Below are 18546 nucleotides of genomic sequence, written 5' to 3' on the forward strand. Positions count from 1 at the left end.
ACTTAAAAAATTAGAGTTGGCGCAAGCATAAGTTTACTGTATAAACAACTAGTGTCATGCTGATTCACAACATTGAGGTTAATGTGGTATAAACACCACCAATAATCAGAAATATGTTCTTGCATAGTTTTTATCTTGTTTAGTATAAAATGCATGTTACTTTCAATGGAACATATGCACTGGTCGAAACAATGACTGCAACAAGTGTGTAATTGCAGAAAAACAATTGTCCCCTCAGGAACCTAATGTGTTGGTAGTGCCCTTCATGTTCATTTTTAAATTATGAATTTAAATAACCGTCTAGAACCTGCTGGGTTGAAGAAGTTATGAGACTGAAGAAATGGCTTCCAAAACCTTTGAGCACTGCACCTGTTATTCTACTTTGAGTGCCACACCGTCAACAATCAGTGGACTTTCGCTCTGAAATGCCTGGTCCTGAGAGAATAGTGTCTATATGAGTGCAGTAAATCCACATGTGAAGGTGTGCTTGGAGTAGTTAAGGGCTACCGGTCTGGAAGAAATGTATTTTCCAATCAAAATGCCTTTTGAGTGAAAAATGTATGCATGGAGAGCAAGTTGTAAGTTTTGCAATGACTGTCCCCCATTTACTACACTTCTCAATTTACACCTAAATAAAACGTATAATTTGATTTATAAGTGTGGGAAAGTTCACCCAAAACCCAATTTGAAAAGGTAGAGGGGAGATGAGGGGAAGGGGATGGTGGAGGGGGAGAGTCTCTTTAATTTCCATACCAAAACTTAAACTGTAAAGTGGCCAGTGAAATAATAAAAAGCATTTGAAATGGTCTGTGCATGGAGAATACTGTAAGGCTTTGTGACTATGGAAAAGTCGTAGAGGTAAGCAATGCAAAATGCAGAGGTAAGTCTACCTATCAGGCATTTACAACTCTAGGGCTCATTACGATGTCGGTCAGAGTTGCCTCCGACTGACATTAACGCAGAATCGGGAAAGACAGACCTCCGGTCGACAGTCCCGACTGCAACATGGTGTTGTCGCAAACTCCCATTTCTCTACGGGAACGTGTGCAGTGGTTGGAAACCGGCTGGAGTACAAGCTCCCATAGAGAAATAGGAGTTTGTGTAAATCCCTGCACCTTGTGGGAAGGACCTCATGGTGCCTGCTACATGGTGCAGGGATTTACAGGGTGCCCAATAGGCCCACAATTGCAGGACGGGGAGGAAAGGGAATCCTGCAAGGGGCCCTCAAAGTCACTTTTCATCAGCCTTTCCATGTCGGAAAGGCCGGCATGGAAAGGCTGTCTGAGAAACTAACATTGTAATCCCGATGACCGAAACGCCGTCCTTAAGGGATTACGTTGCGGTTCCGACTGGCTCCTTGAGCTCGATGGAAGCCAGTTAGTCAGACCGGCCGGTTTACTCTCCTGCTGCCTTCATTGTAATAAGGAGGTCAAACTGTAAACCTTAGATGTCGGTTGGAAAGCCTCTGACCTGTGGTCGGAGGCTTTCCGCCAACATGATAATAGGGCCCGTTGTGTGTGACTCAGTCCATGTTTGTTTGTGTGTCTTCAGGTGTGGGGAGCGTGGTTGTGTATGGGAGTGTCGGTGTGCGTGAGAGGTGAGGAAGCATTCATTGCTACAGACTTCAGTTTCTAAATGACTTCCATCCACAGTGTGTCTGCATTATAGTGTTGCAGCTCACAGTAGCATTTTCAGATATGAGCTGACACATAATGGGTCAGTGTCTCCCTCATTGAATCTGATAATGATTCCCTATTTTTGTCCACCATATAGACCTGTAGTAAAGGTGATGTGCGACTAGCTGTTGATGCTGCATAACATTCCACCGGAAAGTCATTGTTCCAGGGGTTTTACCTCTTGCTAGTTGAGTAATTGCTAATTGTTTCTTCTCTATAGTAATAGGAGAGTTAAACTCTTGGTGTTGCAGGAGGTTTATGGACATAAGTGAGAGTTGGTCCAGGTATGTCATGAAAGAATGTTGCTCCAAATCTAGTGGGGCAGTGTATAATTCTTTATAATACTTCTCAAATACCCCGTTGATCTCATTGCGCGTTAACCAGCAAGCTCTCCTTCATTCGGACAGTTTCCATGGAGTTCTCATAATGACTAAGTAGCCATGCTTATAAACGCCCTGATTTTTCTCCTGATATATGATAACATGCATTGTATTTCCTGGAATGTAAATGACACTACCTATCTGTGATCTTGTCTTCGTTTACCAAGTGTCATCGCTGATCTGTTGCACTTACAATCTCAAGCTCAAACATGTTTTTCCTTGGTCGCAATGAGTTCTTGCAGTGATTTGTGTATTTTACTATGGGGTCCATCACTGTACCCGTGTTTTCTGTAAAGTAGTTTTTCAATTCCTCACCTATACTTGTGCCTAAGATCAGATAACGCAGAGTTTCAATTGACAGATGCCACGTGATGATGTTAGGGTGTGGCGTACCCTAGGCTAATGTAATCATCACTGGGTTGTGGTCAGAAAACGTTTGAACCAGATATTCTGCAGCATCACTTTCAAACTAATGTCCATCGAGCAAAAGCAATATCAATCCTAGTATGTACTGCATAGAGTTCCGAGCAACAAAAATATTCCTAAGGTGCATTGTCCTCCATATGTCCATCCTATGTGCATTATTTGCCCATTGTTGTAGCTGTTGTGTGCTTACAAATGATTGGGCACTCTGTATAGACAAGACAGACCTATCTAGATCGAGATCTGGTATAAGACATTAGGTTGCTGGATTAGGGGGGTAAAACCCTATTCAATCAGAAACCAGAATCCTTGAGAGGGTGAAGTCACAAGCAAACCCTAAATTAACCTGTGCTCAGCCTCCCTGGTAGCTTGGCACAGTGCAGTCAGGCTTAACTTAGAGTCGATGTGTAAAGTATTTGTGCAACACTTCAAACAATAACACAATGAAAAAAAACACCACCAAAGGATCCCTCATCAGTTTAGAAAAATAGAGTAAATTTAGATTAAAAAAACTGGACCAAAATGACAAATATCCAATCAGTGGAACTGGAGGTATGAAGGTTTAAAGATTTTTGTGAAAATAGCACCAAAAACACAAAGCGCCAACTGTGGATATCTGGCCTTGCTGGACTGGTACAAAGTCCCAATTTCAGGCAGATTGCGATGGAACTCAGACCAGCAACAGGGACCCAGTGAAGCCAACTGAACAAGAGTACATTAGGTGCAGGTTGCGGAGTTCTGAGAGTTCCCATCCCAAGGATGCGCCGGTCCAGGATTTTTATAAGGCCTATGTAGACATACTGGCACCGGTGCTTCGAGAGGTCTTCCTGGAGGCACATGAGTCCGGGACGCTCCCTCCGTCAATGCAGGAGGCTCTAATCACCTCCCTACTGAAACCCGGAAAACCGCCTCAATATTGCGATTCCTATCGTCCCCTCTCTCTAATCAACTGCGATGCTAAGATTCTGACTAAGGTGTTGGCTAATCGTTTGCAGTTGTTGCTGGAGGGACTGATGTTGTCAGATCAGGCGGGATTCATTCCCGGCAGGGCTACCTCACACAACCTTCATACCCTTTTTTCAATATTGCAAAATGTAGACCCTGATTTACCAATGGTGGCAGTTTTTTTAGACGCCACTAAAGCCTTTGACTCTTTGGAATGGGACTATCTCCTTTGCATCCTACGAAACATGGGGATGCCAATAGGCTTCACGAAGTGGATTGATCTCCTTTATCATCAACCGGTAGCTAGAGTTGGGGTTAATGGTCAAATATCTGAAGCCTTTGGGATATCGAGGGGCACTCGCCAGGGGTGCCCCCTAGCTCCGTTGCTATTTGCCTTAGCGATGGAACCATTGGCAGCAAGGCTCCGGCAGCACCACCGAGACAAAGCTCTGCGTTGCCTCCAGCGGAAGGTTCTTATATCCCTGTACGCGGATGACATTACACTTTACATCCGCGATCCCTCTGTTAACCTTAACCCTATCCTGAGGGAATTCATCCCCTTTGCTGGTATGTCTGGTATTCACATCAACTGGGGAAAATCCACCATTTTTCCGCTTACAGCAGCTGCTCAACCCTTCCCCCTTGATTACCCTCTGCAATGGTGCGCAGATGAGGTGAGATATCTGGGCATAATGCTCTCCCGGGATCGCGAAGAATTAATGCGGCTGAATTATGGCCGTGCATTTCACCATTTCAAACCTGCGTGACCAGATGGATTACGCTGCCTCTCTCCCTGGCAGGCAGAGCGTCCCTCATTAAGATGGTCGTTCTTCCAAAGCTCCTTTACCTCTTTTTAAATATCCCATATTATCCGGGCAAGTCCTTTTTTAAACTCTTGCGCTCTGAGCTTATTCGACTGGTTTGGGGGGGGAGGCAACCACGTCTGAGCTGGGACATCTTGACTCGTCCATTTGCCCAGGGTGGTTTTGGGTTACCGGAGTTTGAACTTTACTATTACAGCGCTCAAGCCCACTATGTTCATTATTGGATCCGTCTCACTCCTTTCATGCCTCAGATAGCGGTAGAACATTGGTTGGCAGATCCCATTCCGCTGGAAGGGGCATTATTTAGTGTACCTGAGACACGTGCGGCATATCAAACCACTATCTCCTGCTCAGTCCTAGCATGGCGACATATTGCAAAGAAAGCCCAAACAACTTTGGTATATTCTCCATTGCTTCCCTTGGCGTATCACCCTCTACTACCCATTCTGCAGGAACAATTGTTTAAAAACTTAATGGCCAAACTTAACATTAAAACTTGGGGAGATCTTTATCAGGGAGGAAGCTTTCGTTCGCTGACACACATGTTCACTGACCTGACACCCACTCCCATGGACACATTTCTGTACATTCGGCTTCGTAGTGGGGTTCGGGCGTTGACGAAGAGGTGCCCTGACGAACCACCTACTTTGGATCCACTACATCAGTTGCTCAAAGCTGACACTCCTGCACTTGCGGTCTCTAAACTGTATCACTCACTGCGCACCACACTGGGTCCAGAATCCTGTAAAGCGCGCACCTGATGGGAGGTGGAGTTGGGTACACCCATTGAAGATGAGCTCTGGAGCTTTTGTTGCTTACAGACTGAGCAAATCTCCTCCAGTAGTAGATTCAGAGTGATTCATTATAAGTTCCTACACAGACTCTACTGCACCCCAGCCCAAATGTGCAGGATTGGTCTCCGAGGTGATGACCTCTGCTGGCGCTGCCCTGCGCCGGCTGCGGACTTTTTGCACCTAGCCTGGGGATGCCGGGAGATTGCCAACTATTGGCAACAAGTATATTCTGGCCTTTCAGAGATGATAGACATCCCATTGACATCGTCCCCAACACAGGCACTTTTGGGTTACACGAAAACCATTCGGAGGCCCTACCGTAGATTTACCACAGTTGCCTTTCTCATAGCGAAGAGGCTAGTGGCATGTAGATGGGGGAGGGGCAGGGCCCCTAAATTCAAAGAATGGATACGAGATATGGTACATTGTCAAGACGCGCTGCTTCAATACGCGGAGCTTCTGCCCACCGCCTCCAGACCGGTGGATATCTGGGGTCCTCTAAAGGCTTATCTGTTGTCCCATCCCACATCGTAGCCTACCTCCCCTGTAGATGTTTGTTCGGGCTCCACGACACAGCTCCCGGTGGGGGCGCAATGGATGCTGCTACGTGATTTGGCAGTTGTCATGCCCGGGCTGGGTGGGAGTTGTTATACTATCACACCCATTCTAACACGATTAGGTTACTGTTTGACATGTTTGCAGGGTTGCCCCCGCTGGGGATATCTGTGGCTGCCCGTGATTATTGGAACCTGGTGGGTTGGGTTGGGTTTGCCCTGCTGGTGTTGAGGCCCTCCTCAGATATTGCTAGCAAACTGTAGGATTGTGATTTCTCTCTCATCTCTCTTTCGGACATTATGAGTTTAAGATTGTGACTCTGATGCACTGTCAACTTGTGATATGTCGAATGATGCTACTGTACCCTGTGATATCAATCTATGCAAAACTTGTACATGTTGTACGGAACAAAATGTATAAATAAAGTTTTTAAAAAAAAGGATACGTCGGTCCTGAGGGGATGTGGAGCGACGATGTGAGGGCCTGCATTGTCATTGAGGATCCCATCAACAAGGGCTTGCGATGTGAAGTCCGGCGTCAAGGATGCATTGAGCAGTCAAGGTGATGCATCATTTTGGAGGAGCTGTGAGGCTGCGATGCGAGAACCTGTGTCGTTGTTGCGGCTGCAACTGACTATGGATTTGTGATATGAGGGTCTGCGTCAGGAAAGCTTCATACAAGCGTTGGTTCTGATGTGGGCTGCAAGGTTGATGCAGAGTCATTGCGTCGGGAGAACCTTCGAAGCAGAAGCGATGAGTCAGTTCTGCTTGAGACTGCACCATAGAGCAGAGGAGATGCGTTGGTTCTGCTGGATCCACAGATGGAATGGCAAAGCACCTTTAGGCCCACTTCCAAGGATTCTGGACTGGGGTGGCACCACTTGGTATGGTAGGATTTACAGATGGGAGAATCCAGGTGCTGGGTTCTAGGTTGTTGGAGCCTTCTGTTCCTGAGACTCTAGTCAGGATGCCATCCAACGAGCCCTTGGAGTCACTTTGGAGTCTTGGATTCAACAGATGCAGGACCAGTCCGTCTCACCCAGGCATGAGGCTAGCAGGCAGCAGGTCACCTCAGCAAGGCAGCAGTCCAGCAAGGTAGTAGTCTAGCAGATCAGCAGTCCACAGAACCTGGCTTGGCAATTAGAGCTGGATTGTTCCAATTGGAGAAGGGTCAAGACTGGGTCCAAACTGAGGTGACATGGTGTCTGAAATAACGATGCAATGTGATGCAGTCTGCGTAATTACCATTGGATAAGATCAATTCAAGCATTCCATCCATCACTTCTTTGTATACTTTAGTGTATCTTTCTAAAAGTGGCATTTTTCAAAATTGTAATTTAAAATCTGTCTTTACCATGAGAGTGGACTTTTCATTACAATTTCAAAGACACACAACATAACTGGGTTACTGCTCCAAGTTTGAAATCATAACTTGTTAAATGTAATAAGGTAACACCAGTGTTAGCTTATGTTAGCTTATGGGAGAGGTAGGCCTTGCAGGATTTGAGGTATACCCTACCAGGCCATGTAAACCTTAAAAGTACATGTTCTACCTTTTTAATACACTGAACCCTGCCCTCTGGGCTGTTCAGGGCCTACCCTAGTGGTGACTTATATGTACTAAAAGGGACAGTTTGGTACCTGTCAAAAGATTTATTTTGCCAGGTCGAAACAGCAGTTTAAAACTGCGCACACAGGCTGCAGTGGCAGGCCTGTGATATGTTTCTAGGAGCTACTTAAGTGGGTGGCACAATCAGTGCTGTAGGCCCACTAGTAGTATTTAATGTACAGGCCCGGAGCACAGGTAGTGACACTTTACTAGGGACCTATAAGTAAAGTCCAGATAAAATATCAACTTACCAAAATATAGAGTAAAAAATATTGTGATATGGTAATATCGTTCTCAAGAATATTGAATTTAAGGTGAGTAATATTGTTTTTTATAAAATATCGAAGTCATTAATATTGTTTACAAAAATATAGTTGGTTATAATTTTGTTTTTTAATTACTGTTATGTATTTTAGTATAGATGTTTTAATGTATATGATGTCAATTATGTATATAATTATTGTTTATGTTTTTTAATATAGTTGTTAAATTTCTAGTAGTTATTAAATTTCATTTAATTAAGTTTTGTGATTTTTAGTACCATACCGGGTTATGAGTTTATAAGGGTACAGGGTGGGAAGTAATTTAATTATAATAAATTAATGATTATTTTTTAAATTAATATTATTTATTTAATTGATAATAAATTATGTTAATAGTGCATTTTTTATTTCATTTTATTATGTGGGTTGTGTGGTTTATTGGGGTATATGATGGGAAGTAATTTAATTTTAAATAATTAATAATTAGTTGTTAATGAGTTTTGTAGGGGTATATTGTGGCGAGGAAATTATTTATATTTAATTAATAATTCATTTTTTATTATTAATGATAATTAGTTTGTTGATAAATTTATGTTGATAGTGTAAATAATTTGCTTTTTAAAGATTGTTTTTCTTTTTGTAAATGATTTTTATAAATGTTGGCATAATTATATCATTAACATCTGCATGACAACATATTCCAACATTGACTTTACAATGGCAATGAATTGAGTGTCTTAGGCAGGATGCCTGGAGAATCCAGTTCAATAACAGATAAAGTCCACCCTGTCATCTGTTACTCCATGCTTTTCCGTGGCGTGGTACATTTACAAACAGTGACATGAGTCATAATAGCAAAAGGAAAAACCCAACATTATTACACAGATCAGTTCCAACATTGAATCATCTGCAAACAACAAAGTGAAATAATCATAAAAGAAAAAACTAAAAACAAAAGGTCGATCTCTATGTGTAGGCACAGGTCAAAGCGTGTATACCTGTATAACATTGTGGTGATTGTTACGAATGCAACTTGGCGGCTTCAGTGGCCCACCCGAAGGGGATGAGCGGAGGGTGCAGGCAGCGGGAGGGCAGGGGAAGAGCAGGAGAGGAGAGGAGGGGAGGGAGGCCGGAGGGGCAGAGGAGGAGAGGCGGATGAGGGGGCAGAGGCCCTGTGTGTCCTAAAACCAGGAAGAGGTATGTCTATGTGTATGTATAGGGGAGCGGGTCCCACGAAATTGATAGAGCCAAAGCCCCGTGCTGATGTCCAGGATTAAGGGGGAGGGTGCACCGCAAGCAGCCTGGCTTCGATTAGTGTCAGATAGTCCTGCCATTGAGCAGGGCTTGGCCTCGGGGTGCTGACACTCGTGCCGGCGTTGCCATCTAGTTCATGTGTTCCAGCGCTCTGCGAAGGGCATGTAGCCATGAGTGTATGTTGGGACCCAGGCACACCTTCCATGACATAGCTATTGCATGTTTGGCAAGACCCAGGGCTAGATCCAGGAACTTGTTCAGGCCCTTATGGGAAGCTGTGCGCCTCGGGATTCCCAGTAGGAAATGAGGGGGCTGCGCCTCCACATGGGTAGCAGCTGCCTCTGTGAGGGTAGTGGCTACCTCAGCCCAGTACGTCTGAATTACAGCGCAGGTCCATACCATATGTATAAATGTGGTCCCCGAGTCGTGGCACCTGGGGCATCTATCCACTGTTGTTGGGTACATACGTGCTAACCTATGTAGGTGTGAGGTACGTATGATGCAAATAATTAAATTGAGTGTACTTCAACCTAGCATTAGTCAAAATAATTTTTGCGTGACCAGTGCATTGCGTCCATTGTTTGTCAGTAATAGTTGTTTCCAGCTCCAGGTCCCAGTGTGCGCGTAATGCCGACAGTGCAGGTGGGTCATCCATTCTGAAGGAGGTGTAAATTACTGTTACAGCATGTCTCCCCAGTCCATGCGTCAGCAGCGGGGGGTTCGGTACGGTCGTTATCCCATGTCTGTAGGAAATGGTGCGTGAGTAGTGCATGCAGCAGGAATGAGCCCTGTGGCACCTCGTAAATGTCCCCTAACTCCTCAAATGTTTGTAGTTGTGAGTCTATATACATGTCCCCCCATGTGTCCAGACCCTTCTCCTTCCAGAGTTCAAGTTCCATGCATCCATGACAAGCAAACATACCTGGGAGTACCTCTAGCGGTGGGCCTGGGGCAAATGGAGCGGTCAGACCCTTGAGCAACGTGCATCTAAGCCAATTACGTCTGACTGTTGCCATTAAGACGTTGCCACGTTGTTTTTTTGAGTCACTGTGGTAGTACCCGACAGCCATTCCAGTAGTACCGATTGGCTGCAGGTTATAGCCTCCGTGGTTAACTCAATGAGATTGCTTCGGGCCAGCAATGGCATTGGCCATTGCAGCTGTGCTGTGGCATAGTAGCGCTCGTAATTCAGGACACCGAGGCCACCATCTGACAACAGCAGTTATAACTTATGGAGAGCCACCCTGGCTCTAGAATTTCCCCATATCAGGGAGACCAAAAGGGATTCCAGATCCTTATAGAGCTTCTGTTGCAGGCGGAAAGGAAGTGTATGAAGGCGCAAGAGTACCAGCATCTTGGAGATGGCCACCCACACGATGAGAGACAAAAAAAGACCTAGCTAAAACGGGATGGTCGCATGGTGTTAGAACTGGGGTCTCTAGTTGGCAGAGGTAGGTACCTTTGACCAAATGGGGACCCTTGCTTCTAGTCAGGGTAAGGGGGTACACTCCTAAAATAACCCCTCCTCACCCCCTTGGTAGCTGGTCACGAGCAGACAGGCATATCTCAGAGGCTGTTGTGAGTAGATTTAGATTCCATATATAGGTTTCCCGATTTATCCCCTTATATAGGTACAATTCATATTGCCCTTATATAGGCAAAGAAAATCCAGTCCTTATTTAGGCATTGTCCATGCTAACCAAATACAGGCATGGTCTGCTACATCTGTCAATCCATGTCACAACGAGTTCTTGGAAAACCAGACTCTTAAGCCATTAGGAATTTCCCTTGCTTTGATATTGATTTCTCCAAGAACTCATTTAGTATGCATGAACATCTATTCCTTAGGGGTTCATTCATGATGTTCCGATGCTCGACTTTATCAGGTCAATACAGGCATTCCTAGACACCTTCAAGGTATAAATATACCTGCACTTGCCCTGGAAAACCATGGTTCCGGTACGGTCCAGTTTGACTGCCTACTTGCGGTTTGCCACAGTAAGTTCGGAAGGAGAGACCAGACGCTGTCATCATCCTCGCAGAGAATCCAGCTCCAGTGTTTCTGACTCCCCTTGCGGGGTGTTAGATATCGAGTCCCGGAAAGAGATTCCAACCTCACACATTTTAAGGCAGAGGTCTTCAAACTTTTGGATGCCAAGACCCCCCTGTCAAAATTTCCAGGCTTAAGGACCCCCTCCTGACAAAAAATGTCTAGAACTTAGTACTCCTCATCACAGACAATCAAAAACGCCCCCCGTTCCCATGGCAAATCATTTTTACGGTGGGAAAATATTATTAAACAGTGTTTAGCAAACTAAAGGTTTGTGGGTGATTGTAGTTCACAGGCTTACTACACACTTCAAACAAAAAGTCTCCAAAAAGAATTGCCCAAAAATGCACAACAGTACTTTATTTATCCTAAACAAAACATAGTTTGACAAACTTGATAACACATTTCTGAACTAATGGGATGGGTGTGCCTGTTTTTCTCTGCAGAGATTATCAATTTGTGGATGTATCTTTGCTACAGCCATCCTCGGGTCGTGCTCCAACTCAAGCCTTGAACGGTACTCAGGGACCGATTCACAGAACAAACTTAAGACAAAATCCTAAACTTAGTACCATTTTGGTATTCACAGAATGCACTTACTACTTCTGGTATTCACAGAATGAATTTACTACTTTTGCGATTCACAGAATAAACTTACTACTTTTGCTATTCACAGAATGGATTTAAGACTACTAATTTTACGTCCGCACTCGGGCCGGAATTCCGGGCCTGAGGCGGAGCTTCCGGCCTGGCGGCGGAGCTTCTGGCCCGGAGGCGGGGCTTCTGGGCCGGAGGCGGAGCTTCCGGCCCAGAGGTGGAGATTTTAAATCTCCGCCACTGGCTGGAATCCCCACCTCTGGGCCGGAAGCTCCGACTCCGGCCCGGAAGCCCCGCCTCCGGCCCGGAAACCCCGCCTCCGGGCCGGAAGCTCCGCCTCCGTGCCGGAATTTCCGGCCCGAGTACGGACGTAAAGTTAGTAGTCTTAAATCCATTCTGTGAATAGCAAAAGTAGTAAGTTTATTCTGTGAATCGCAAAAATAGTAAGTTCATTCTGTGAATACCAGAAGTAGTAAGTGCATTCTGTGAATACCAAAATGGTACTAAGTTTAGGATTTTGTCTTAAGTTAGTTCTGTGAATCGGTCCCTCAGTCTTTAATACTGCCAATGCTGAGAAAACAATCTCATATAAATAGGACAAACTAAAAGGAAGAATAGTCTTGACTGCAATTTTTGACAAACATGAATGTTCTTCAGACATTTTCAGCCAAAATTCCGCCAATGAGATTTTGCTGAATTGTATTTGGAGAACGCGATCACTCTGGACCTCAATTAGGTCTTCCTGAAGGTGAACTGGGAGATGAGTACCTGCATCCACTAGAAAAGGTTGGAAGACCCAGTCATTGTCATGATCAATGTCCTCAGGAAAGTACTTTTCTAAACCATCCCTGAGAGAAGTCAAGTGATTTCTTATGACCTCAGCAGCACTTTCAAGTTCATAACCTGTGTCCTCAACAGCTTCTGATAAACACGGGAATGCCTCCAGCAGGCCATCTTGGATTAGCTTTTTCCACAACTCTAGCGTCTTCTAGAAAGCAGATATTTTTTTGCACATTGTGAAAGATGTACTTTCAGCTCCTTGCAAAGACAAATTCAAAGAATTTAATTTATCAAAGATGTCTGCAAGGTATGCTAAAAACACAAGCCAATGGGGATTACACAACTGTTCTGCTTTGTATGGATCCAAATCTAGAAGGAATTGCCGTACTTCATTTCTTAATTCAAAAATACGATTCAGAACCTTCCCTCTGAATAACCATCGGACTTCAGTAGGGAAAAGCAAACCATTATGATCAGCTCCCATTTCTGCACACAAAATTGCAAACAGACGTCCTCTAGCGGGGTGAGCCTTTATGAAATTAACAATTTTCACAGCACAATCCAACATATCCCCAAGTTCTCTATCCATGTTTCGGACTGCAAGGGCTTCCCGGTGTGTCATACAGTGGGTCCATAGTATATGATGAGCCACTTTTAACACTTTGGCTTTTAGGCCTGCCCTAGACCCACACATGGAAGGAGCGCCAACCGTACATATCCCTACACAGCTGTCTCATTTTAAGCCGTTGGAGCACAGGAAGTCATTGAGAATGTCAAACAGGGTTGATGCTGTTGCCTGTCCCCTGATTGGTTTACAGAATAAAAAATCTTCCAATATTACAGTTTTGTGGCAGTAGCTGACATAAGCAATTACATGAGCGTCCTTAGATAAGTCAGTCGCATCATCCAATTGCATAGCAAACAAACTCGATTTCAAGCGTGCAAGGAGTTGTCTGTGGATATCCTCAGACATGTCAGAGATTCTGCGGCAAATTGTTGTGTCTGAGAGTGGCACCATTTTCAACTTCTCTGCCGCTTTTTCACCAAGCATTGTTCTGGCCACATAAAGCATTGCTGGAAGAATCACTTTTTCCCCATCTATAAGGGGCTTTTTGTTTTTGGCAATGTGGTATGCCACTTGGTAAGATGCTTTCAAGGCATTTGTTGGCATGGAGACCACATTTTTCACAATGTCTTTTTGGTGGGTGATGTCTTCCAGCTTTCTGGCAAAAAAATCTGTATTCTTTCCTACCAGTGACCCGTGTTAGGTTTACAAGTGGCGCTTTAATTTGTTTGGTTTCAGACTTTCATTAGCCAAGGTCATGCCACAAACCACACACTGTGGCTTTATTTCGCCATTTATGGTGACGCAGGTGAATGTGAACAAGACAGGAACGAAAAATATGTTACTCAATACGAAACAGATTTATTCTGCAGCCATTATTGCCCAACTGTCAGACAGGGTTTCGACTTTTGGAAAGACAACATTGAGACAAAATCTGTCTGTGGTACAAAAGATTATGTTTTTGAATGACACTGTCCAACAAACGTCTTGCCTTGGATTAGCCAAGATCAAAGACATGAACACAACGACCATACCTATACCTGCAAGTAGTAGCACTACATGAGGGTAGGTCGACGTACATAATATTTTGATTCACAACAGATTAGACCCTCTGGCCCACAGACACCAATAACTGTCAAGATCGATTCCTGAACAAAACACAGGGTTTCTCTATCAATAGGCAAGACCCACGCTATGTTCAAAGACAGCATCCAGGGGTAGTAACAACATACAGTGTATGCAAACTTTGCCTTGATTGGCTACAGAAAGCTACACTGAAGGATGTAAAACAACACTTAACTTTACTTCAAAAAGGCGCAGACCTTAGGTAATTCTTGCTAGGACCAAGAAAACCGCGTCAAAAACATTTCATATATGCCAGTATATCTACGCTGCTTATAATGAGGCATGGAAGGTTACCCAAGCAGAGACTGCAGAACGAATACGAGAAATTGATCGTATTAATTTGGACAAAACTCTCTCTGTAGTAGACAATGGGTTAACGGCTCTGTTGTCCAGAATATATTCATTGGACAGCATTGTGTCTTCTGTCATAGACATCATGGAACAGGACTTGGTCATGTTTCAAAATGGTCAGTCTCAGCTACGTTCTATCATGATATTGGGCTGGACGCTACAAAACGTGCGTGCAGGCCATGTGCCTAGGGCGTTTAATCAACACTACGTCACTGTTTTCAAAATTCAATCTCACTGATAAACAGATCAGACTGGCACAAAGGGGAGCAGACTACACTATGCTGAGCATTGAAAAACTAGAAAAATTACCGTTCACAGTGGCAGAAAAACCAGCTACTGAGTGGATCGTACATGGTAAAATTACTCTGCCTGTTACAACTTTCCATTTTCAGTATTACCTAAAACATATACCAGTAGGCAAATATGAAAGGTTGGGTAAAGAATACATCAAGACATCCTGGGATTTACCTTACACACATAGATGTTAGAGTGGGAACCGTGAAGTGTTTCTTAGCGGTGAAAACTGTGAACGCGCACTAAGCGGTTCTCTCCATTGTCTGGGTATTAACTTACACAGGGCCTGTGATGGTTCCACTACAAACTTATCCTGTCACCTGTACGGTTCACCGGCTGCAGTGATTAATCCAATTTTTGGCCAACTTTCTAATGGGAGTTTCATTAGGTTGAATGATCACAGCTGCTGTGGCATGTTGCCAGGTATTCCATATCTAGTTACGGTTACATCAAGGGTCACTTGCTGTATGCAAGTCTTGTTTCCACAAATAGACACAGTCAGGGAGTCGCCTTTATGGCCTTCACTGAACATCTCTTCTATACGAATTGATACTCTAAGCAGAATGAAAGCCATTCTTTTACAGAAAACAGTGCCACTGACCTCGGCCAAAGAAACCAATGATCTCCAAGTCGCAAGGACTTCTGTCGCGATACATACCCTTGTGTATACAAACTGCCCTGTACATTTCTCAGAAATGTTAGGTCGTATCTTAAACATGTCTGATACGAGCGGTATTATACATGTATTTAAGAACATATGTGCAGGACTGTTAGCACCGTTTCAAGCAGTCCTCAGCATATTTCCAAACTTCCTGCACTCTGTGTTTGGCGGACTGCCGCTCCTTTTAGTACTCGTTGCAGGGATCCTATTTTTGCTCCTACTGCTACTATATGGCAAGCCAAATCACCAGTGTCACTCCAGGCACCATAGAGAGAGCTCTGTTGGAGATGAAGTGTCGTGAGCACATCGTCCAAATTTTGAGTTTATCTCGTCTACGAGAATTAAACGTCACATTGCATCTTACCTGTTCTATGCTGCCTGCTCTGCTGTGAAGAATGCGTGCTAGACATCTGTCTAACACTCCCATCAGTCATGCCTACGGATATCGATACTCTGCTGGACCCGCTAACGGCCCATGCTCTGTGTTGTCCCCAGCGGCTACCAATCCTGATGACGGCATTCATTGAGATCTCACAGACGCAAATTGCTACTGCTGAGGTATGAGAAGAAACATAATTTATGCAGGTAACATCCGATTCGAACATTGCTGATGCAACCAATGCTGAAGGCGATAGTTCACTTCTATGTGCAGTTAATCTTCTAAACAAGGTATTCCAACTTTCACCTACAACGGTAGACGACTTTTTGTCTACAGGATTAGAAGAGTTCATGTTTTGTCCAGGCCCACACAATGACTTTTAATTCCGGCACACAGTGTTCCAATGAGTTTGTGAATTTGGCCTTCATTCTTTTCAGACAAGGGACTAACTTTGTAACTTTTTTCCTATGATTAATTTTTTTTTGCCAAATTTGTATTTTTTTTCATTTTTGGCACAGTAATCTGCTTATAGTAAAACTATTCATAGAGAACGGAATTCTTTGAAAATCTTGCAGGGGCATTTTGCCACCTTGTCACATCAACAATTGATTTGTGTTAACCTGATAATGAAATGGTTTTGGCTTTTTTCTTCTGTATTAACAAGCCATTTCATCATGTGTATATATTTCTGGTTCATTCTTTTTAGCATTTCAAATTCACACATATGCTTAGAATGAAATATTGCTTTTAATATGTACAGCACCTTATGCATAGCAGTTGTTTTGTAATGCATTTTTAGGACATATGTTTTTAGATATGTTTTAGCATGTTTTAGCTAATCGTGCGATACTCTCTTTTTAGATATGTTTAGTATGTTTGGGATTTAGTAATGTCGTTCATACGAAACTGGAGTGGGTGTTGTGTGTAGATTTAGATTCAGTATATAGGCTTCCCGATTTATGCCCTTATATAGGTACAATTCATATTGCCCTTATTTAGGCATAGAAAATTCAGCCCTTATTTAGGCATTGTCCATGCTACCCAAATACAGGCATGGTCTCCTACATCGGTCAAACAACGTCACAACGAGTTCTTGGAAAACCAGACTCTTAAGCCTTTAGGAATTTCCCTTGCTTGGATATTGATTTCTCCAAGAACTCATTTAGTAGTCATGAACATCTATTCCTTAGGGGTTCATTCATGACGTTCCGATGCCTGACTTTTACGTCAATACTGGCATTACTACACACCTTCAGGGTATAAATATACCTGCACTTGCCCTGGCAAACCACGGTTCCGGTACGGTCCAGTTCGACTGCCTACTTGCGGTTCGCCACAGCAAGTTCGGAAGGAGATCGAGTTCCCGCCTGATGCACTGACCAGACGCTGTCATCCCCCTCACAGAGAATCCAGCTCCAGTGTTTCTAACTCCCCTTGCGGGGTGTTAGATATCGAGTCCCGGAAAGAGATTCCAACCTCACACATTCTAAGGTATGGAGCAGACTAGAACTTACAGAAACTTTTGGCAACTCTTGGCAAAACTAAAACTATAGCTAGCTATATTTTAGAAAACAGCACCTACTTCTTACCTCGTACTACACTTCTGTTAGGTACACTGGGGTAGAACTATTTAGAAACATCAGATGAGTATTCACATTTTAGCCTATGTTATTTATGTATGTATTTTATGAATGTATGTCATAGCTACAAACCATGCTATTGCAGTATTATTTTATCTTACTGCTAACTCTGTACGTATTGTACTTCGCATCCTGTCTTTCGATTGTAGCATTGTAGCAGTTCATATCTCTTGCATGAGAAATAAGACTGTTCAATAAACCCCCTTTTTATTGAAACGCCCGTCTCTCTATTTCTGTGCAACTCTGTAGAAACGAAGCATGCACGATTGGCTGAGTGAAACTGTTATCTATTGTTTCCACGGTTCTGAGATTGTTTCGACTCTAAGGGAAACAAAGTTGTCATGTTTATGCAGTTGTCAAAAACTAATCCCTTCTTGTATATTCGAGAAGTTTCTAGTGACCTCTGAGTTAGCTGGCACACACAAGTAATTAAGTTTAATGTACTCGATAGAGACATACTGACCTCAGTCCTATGTAAAAACTATAGTGTATATTATTCCAATGCACAGAGCCTATCAGGGATATAGGAACTACACTACAAGGCAGTGTGTAAAGTATTTGTGAACACATACAGTGACGCAGTGACAACACTACAGATGGACACCACACAAGTTGTAGTATAAAAATAAGTATTTTTAGATAGAATTGACACAAGACCACAAATGACAAAAAATATTGTGATATGGCAATATCGTCAGCAAGTATATCTTTCTCAAGAATATTAAATTTAAGGTCATTCATATTGTTTACAAAAATATAGTTGGTTATAATTTTGTTTTTTAATTACTGGTATGTATTTTAGTATATATTTTTAATGTATATGATGTCAATTTTTTATACAATTATTGTTTATGTTTTTTAATATAGTTGTTAAATATCTAGTAGTTATTAAATTAAATTTAATTAATTTTTGTGATTTTTAGTACCGTACCGGGTTCTGAGTTTATAAGAGTACAGGGTGGGAAGTAATTTAATTATAATAAATAAATGATTATTTTTAAATTAATATTATTATTTTAATTGATAATAAATTATGTTAATTGTAAATTTTTTATTTTATTTTATTATGTGGGTTGTGGGGTTTATAGGGGTATATGATGGGAAGTAATTTAATTTTAAATAGTTAATAATTAGTTGTTAATTATTATTAATTCGATTTGTAGAGGTATATTGTGGGGAGTAAATTATTTATATTTAATTAATAATTCATTTTTTATTATTAATGATAGTTTGTTGATAAATATTTATGTTGATAGTGTAAATAATTTGCTTTTTAAAGATTTGTTTTCTTTTGTAAATGATTTTTATTCATTTTAGCATAATTATATCATTAACATCTGCATGACAACATATTCCAACACTTTACAATGGCAATGAATTGA

At 42.7% G+C, this 18546-nt stretch overlaps 1 protein-coding gene across 1 annotated transcript in view; it reads right to left on the bottom strand.

The window, feature by feature from the left end:
• The window catches only part of LOC146822775 (cytosolic non-specific dipeptidase-like), a 252033-nt gene that overhangs the window by 207746 nt on the left and 25741 nt on the right, over positions 1-18546 (bottom strand). The gene's annotated exons all lie outside the window — the stretch shown is intronic.

This window comes from Triturus cristatus, chromosome 5_2, assembly GCF_964204655.1.
Source record: "Triturus cristatus chromosome 5_2, aTriCri1.1, whole genome shotgun sequence".
NCBI lineage: Eukaryota > Metazoa > Chordata > Amphibia > Caudata > Salamandridae > Triturus > Triturus cristatus.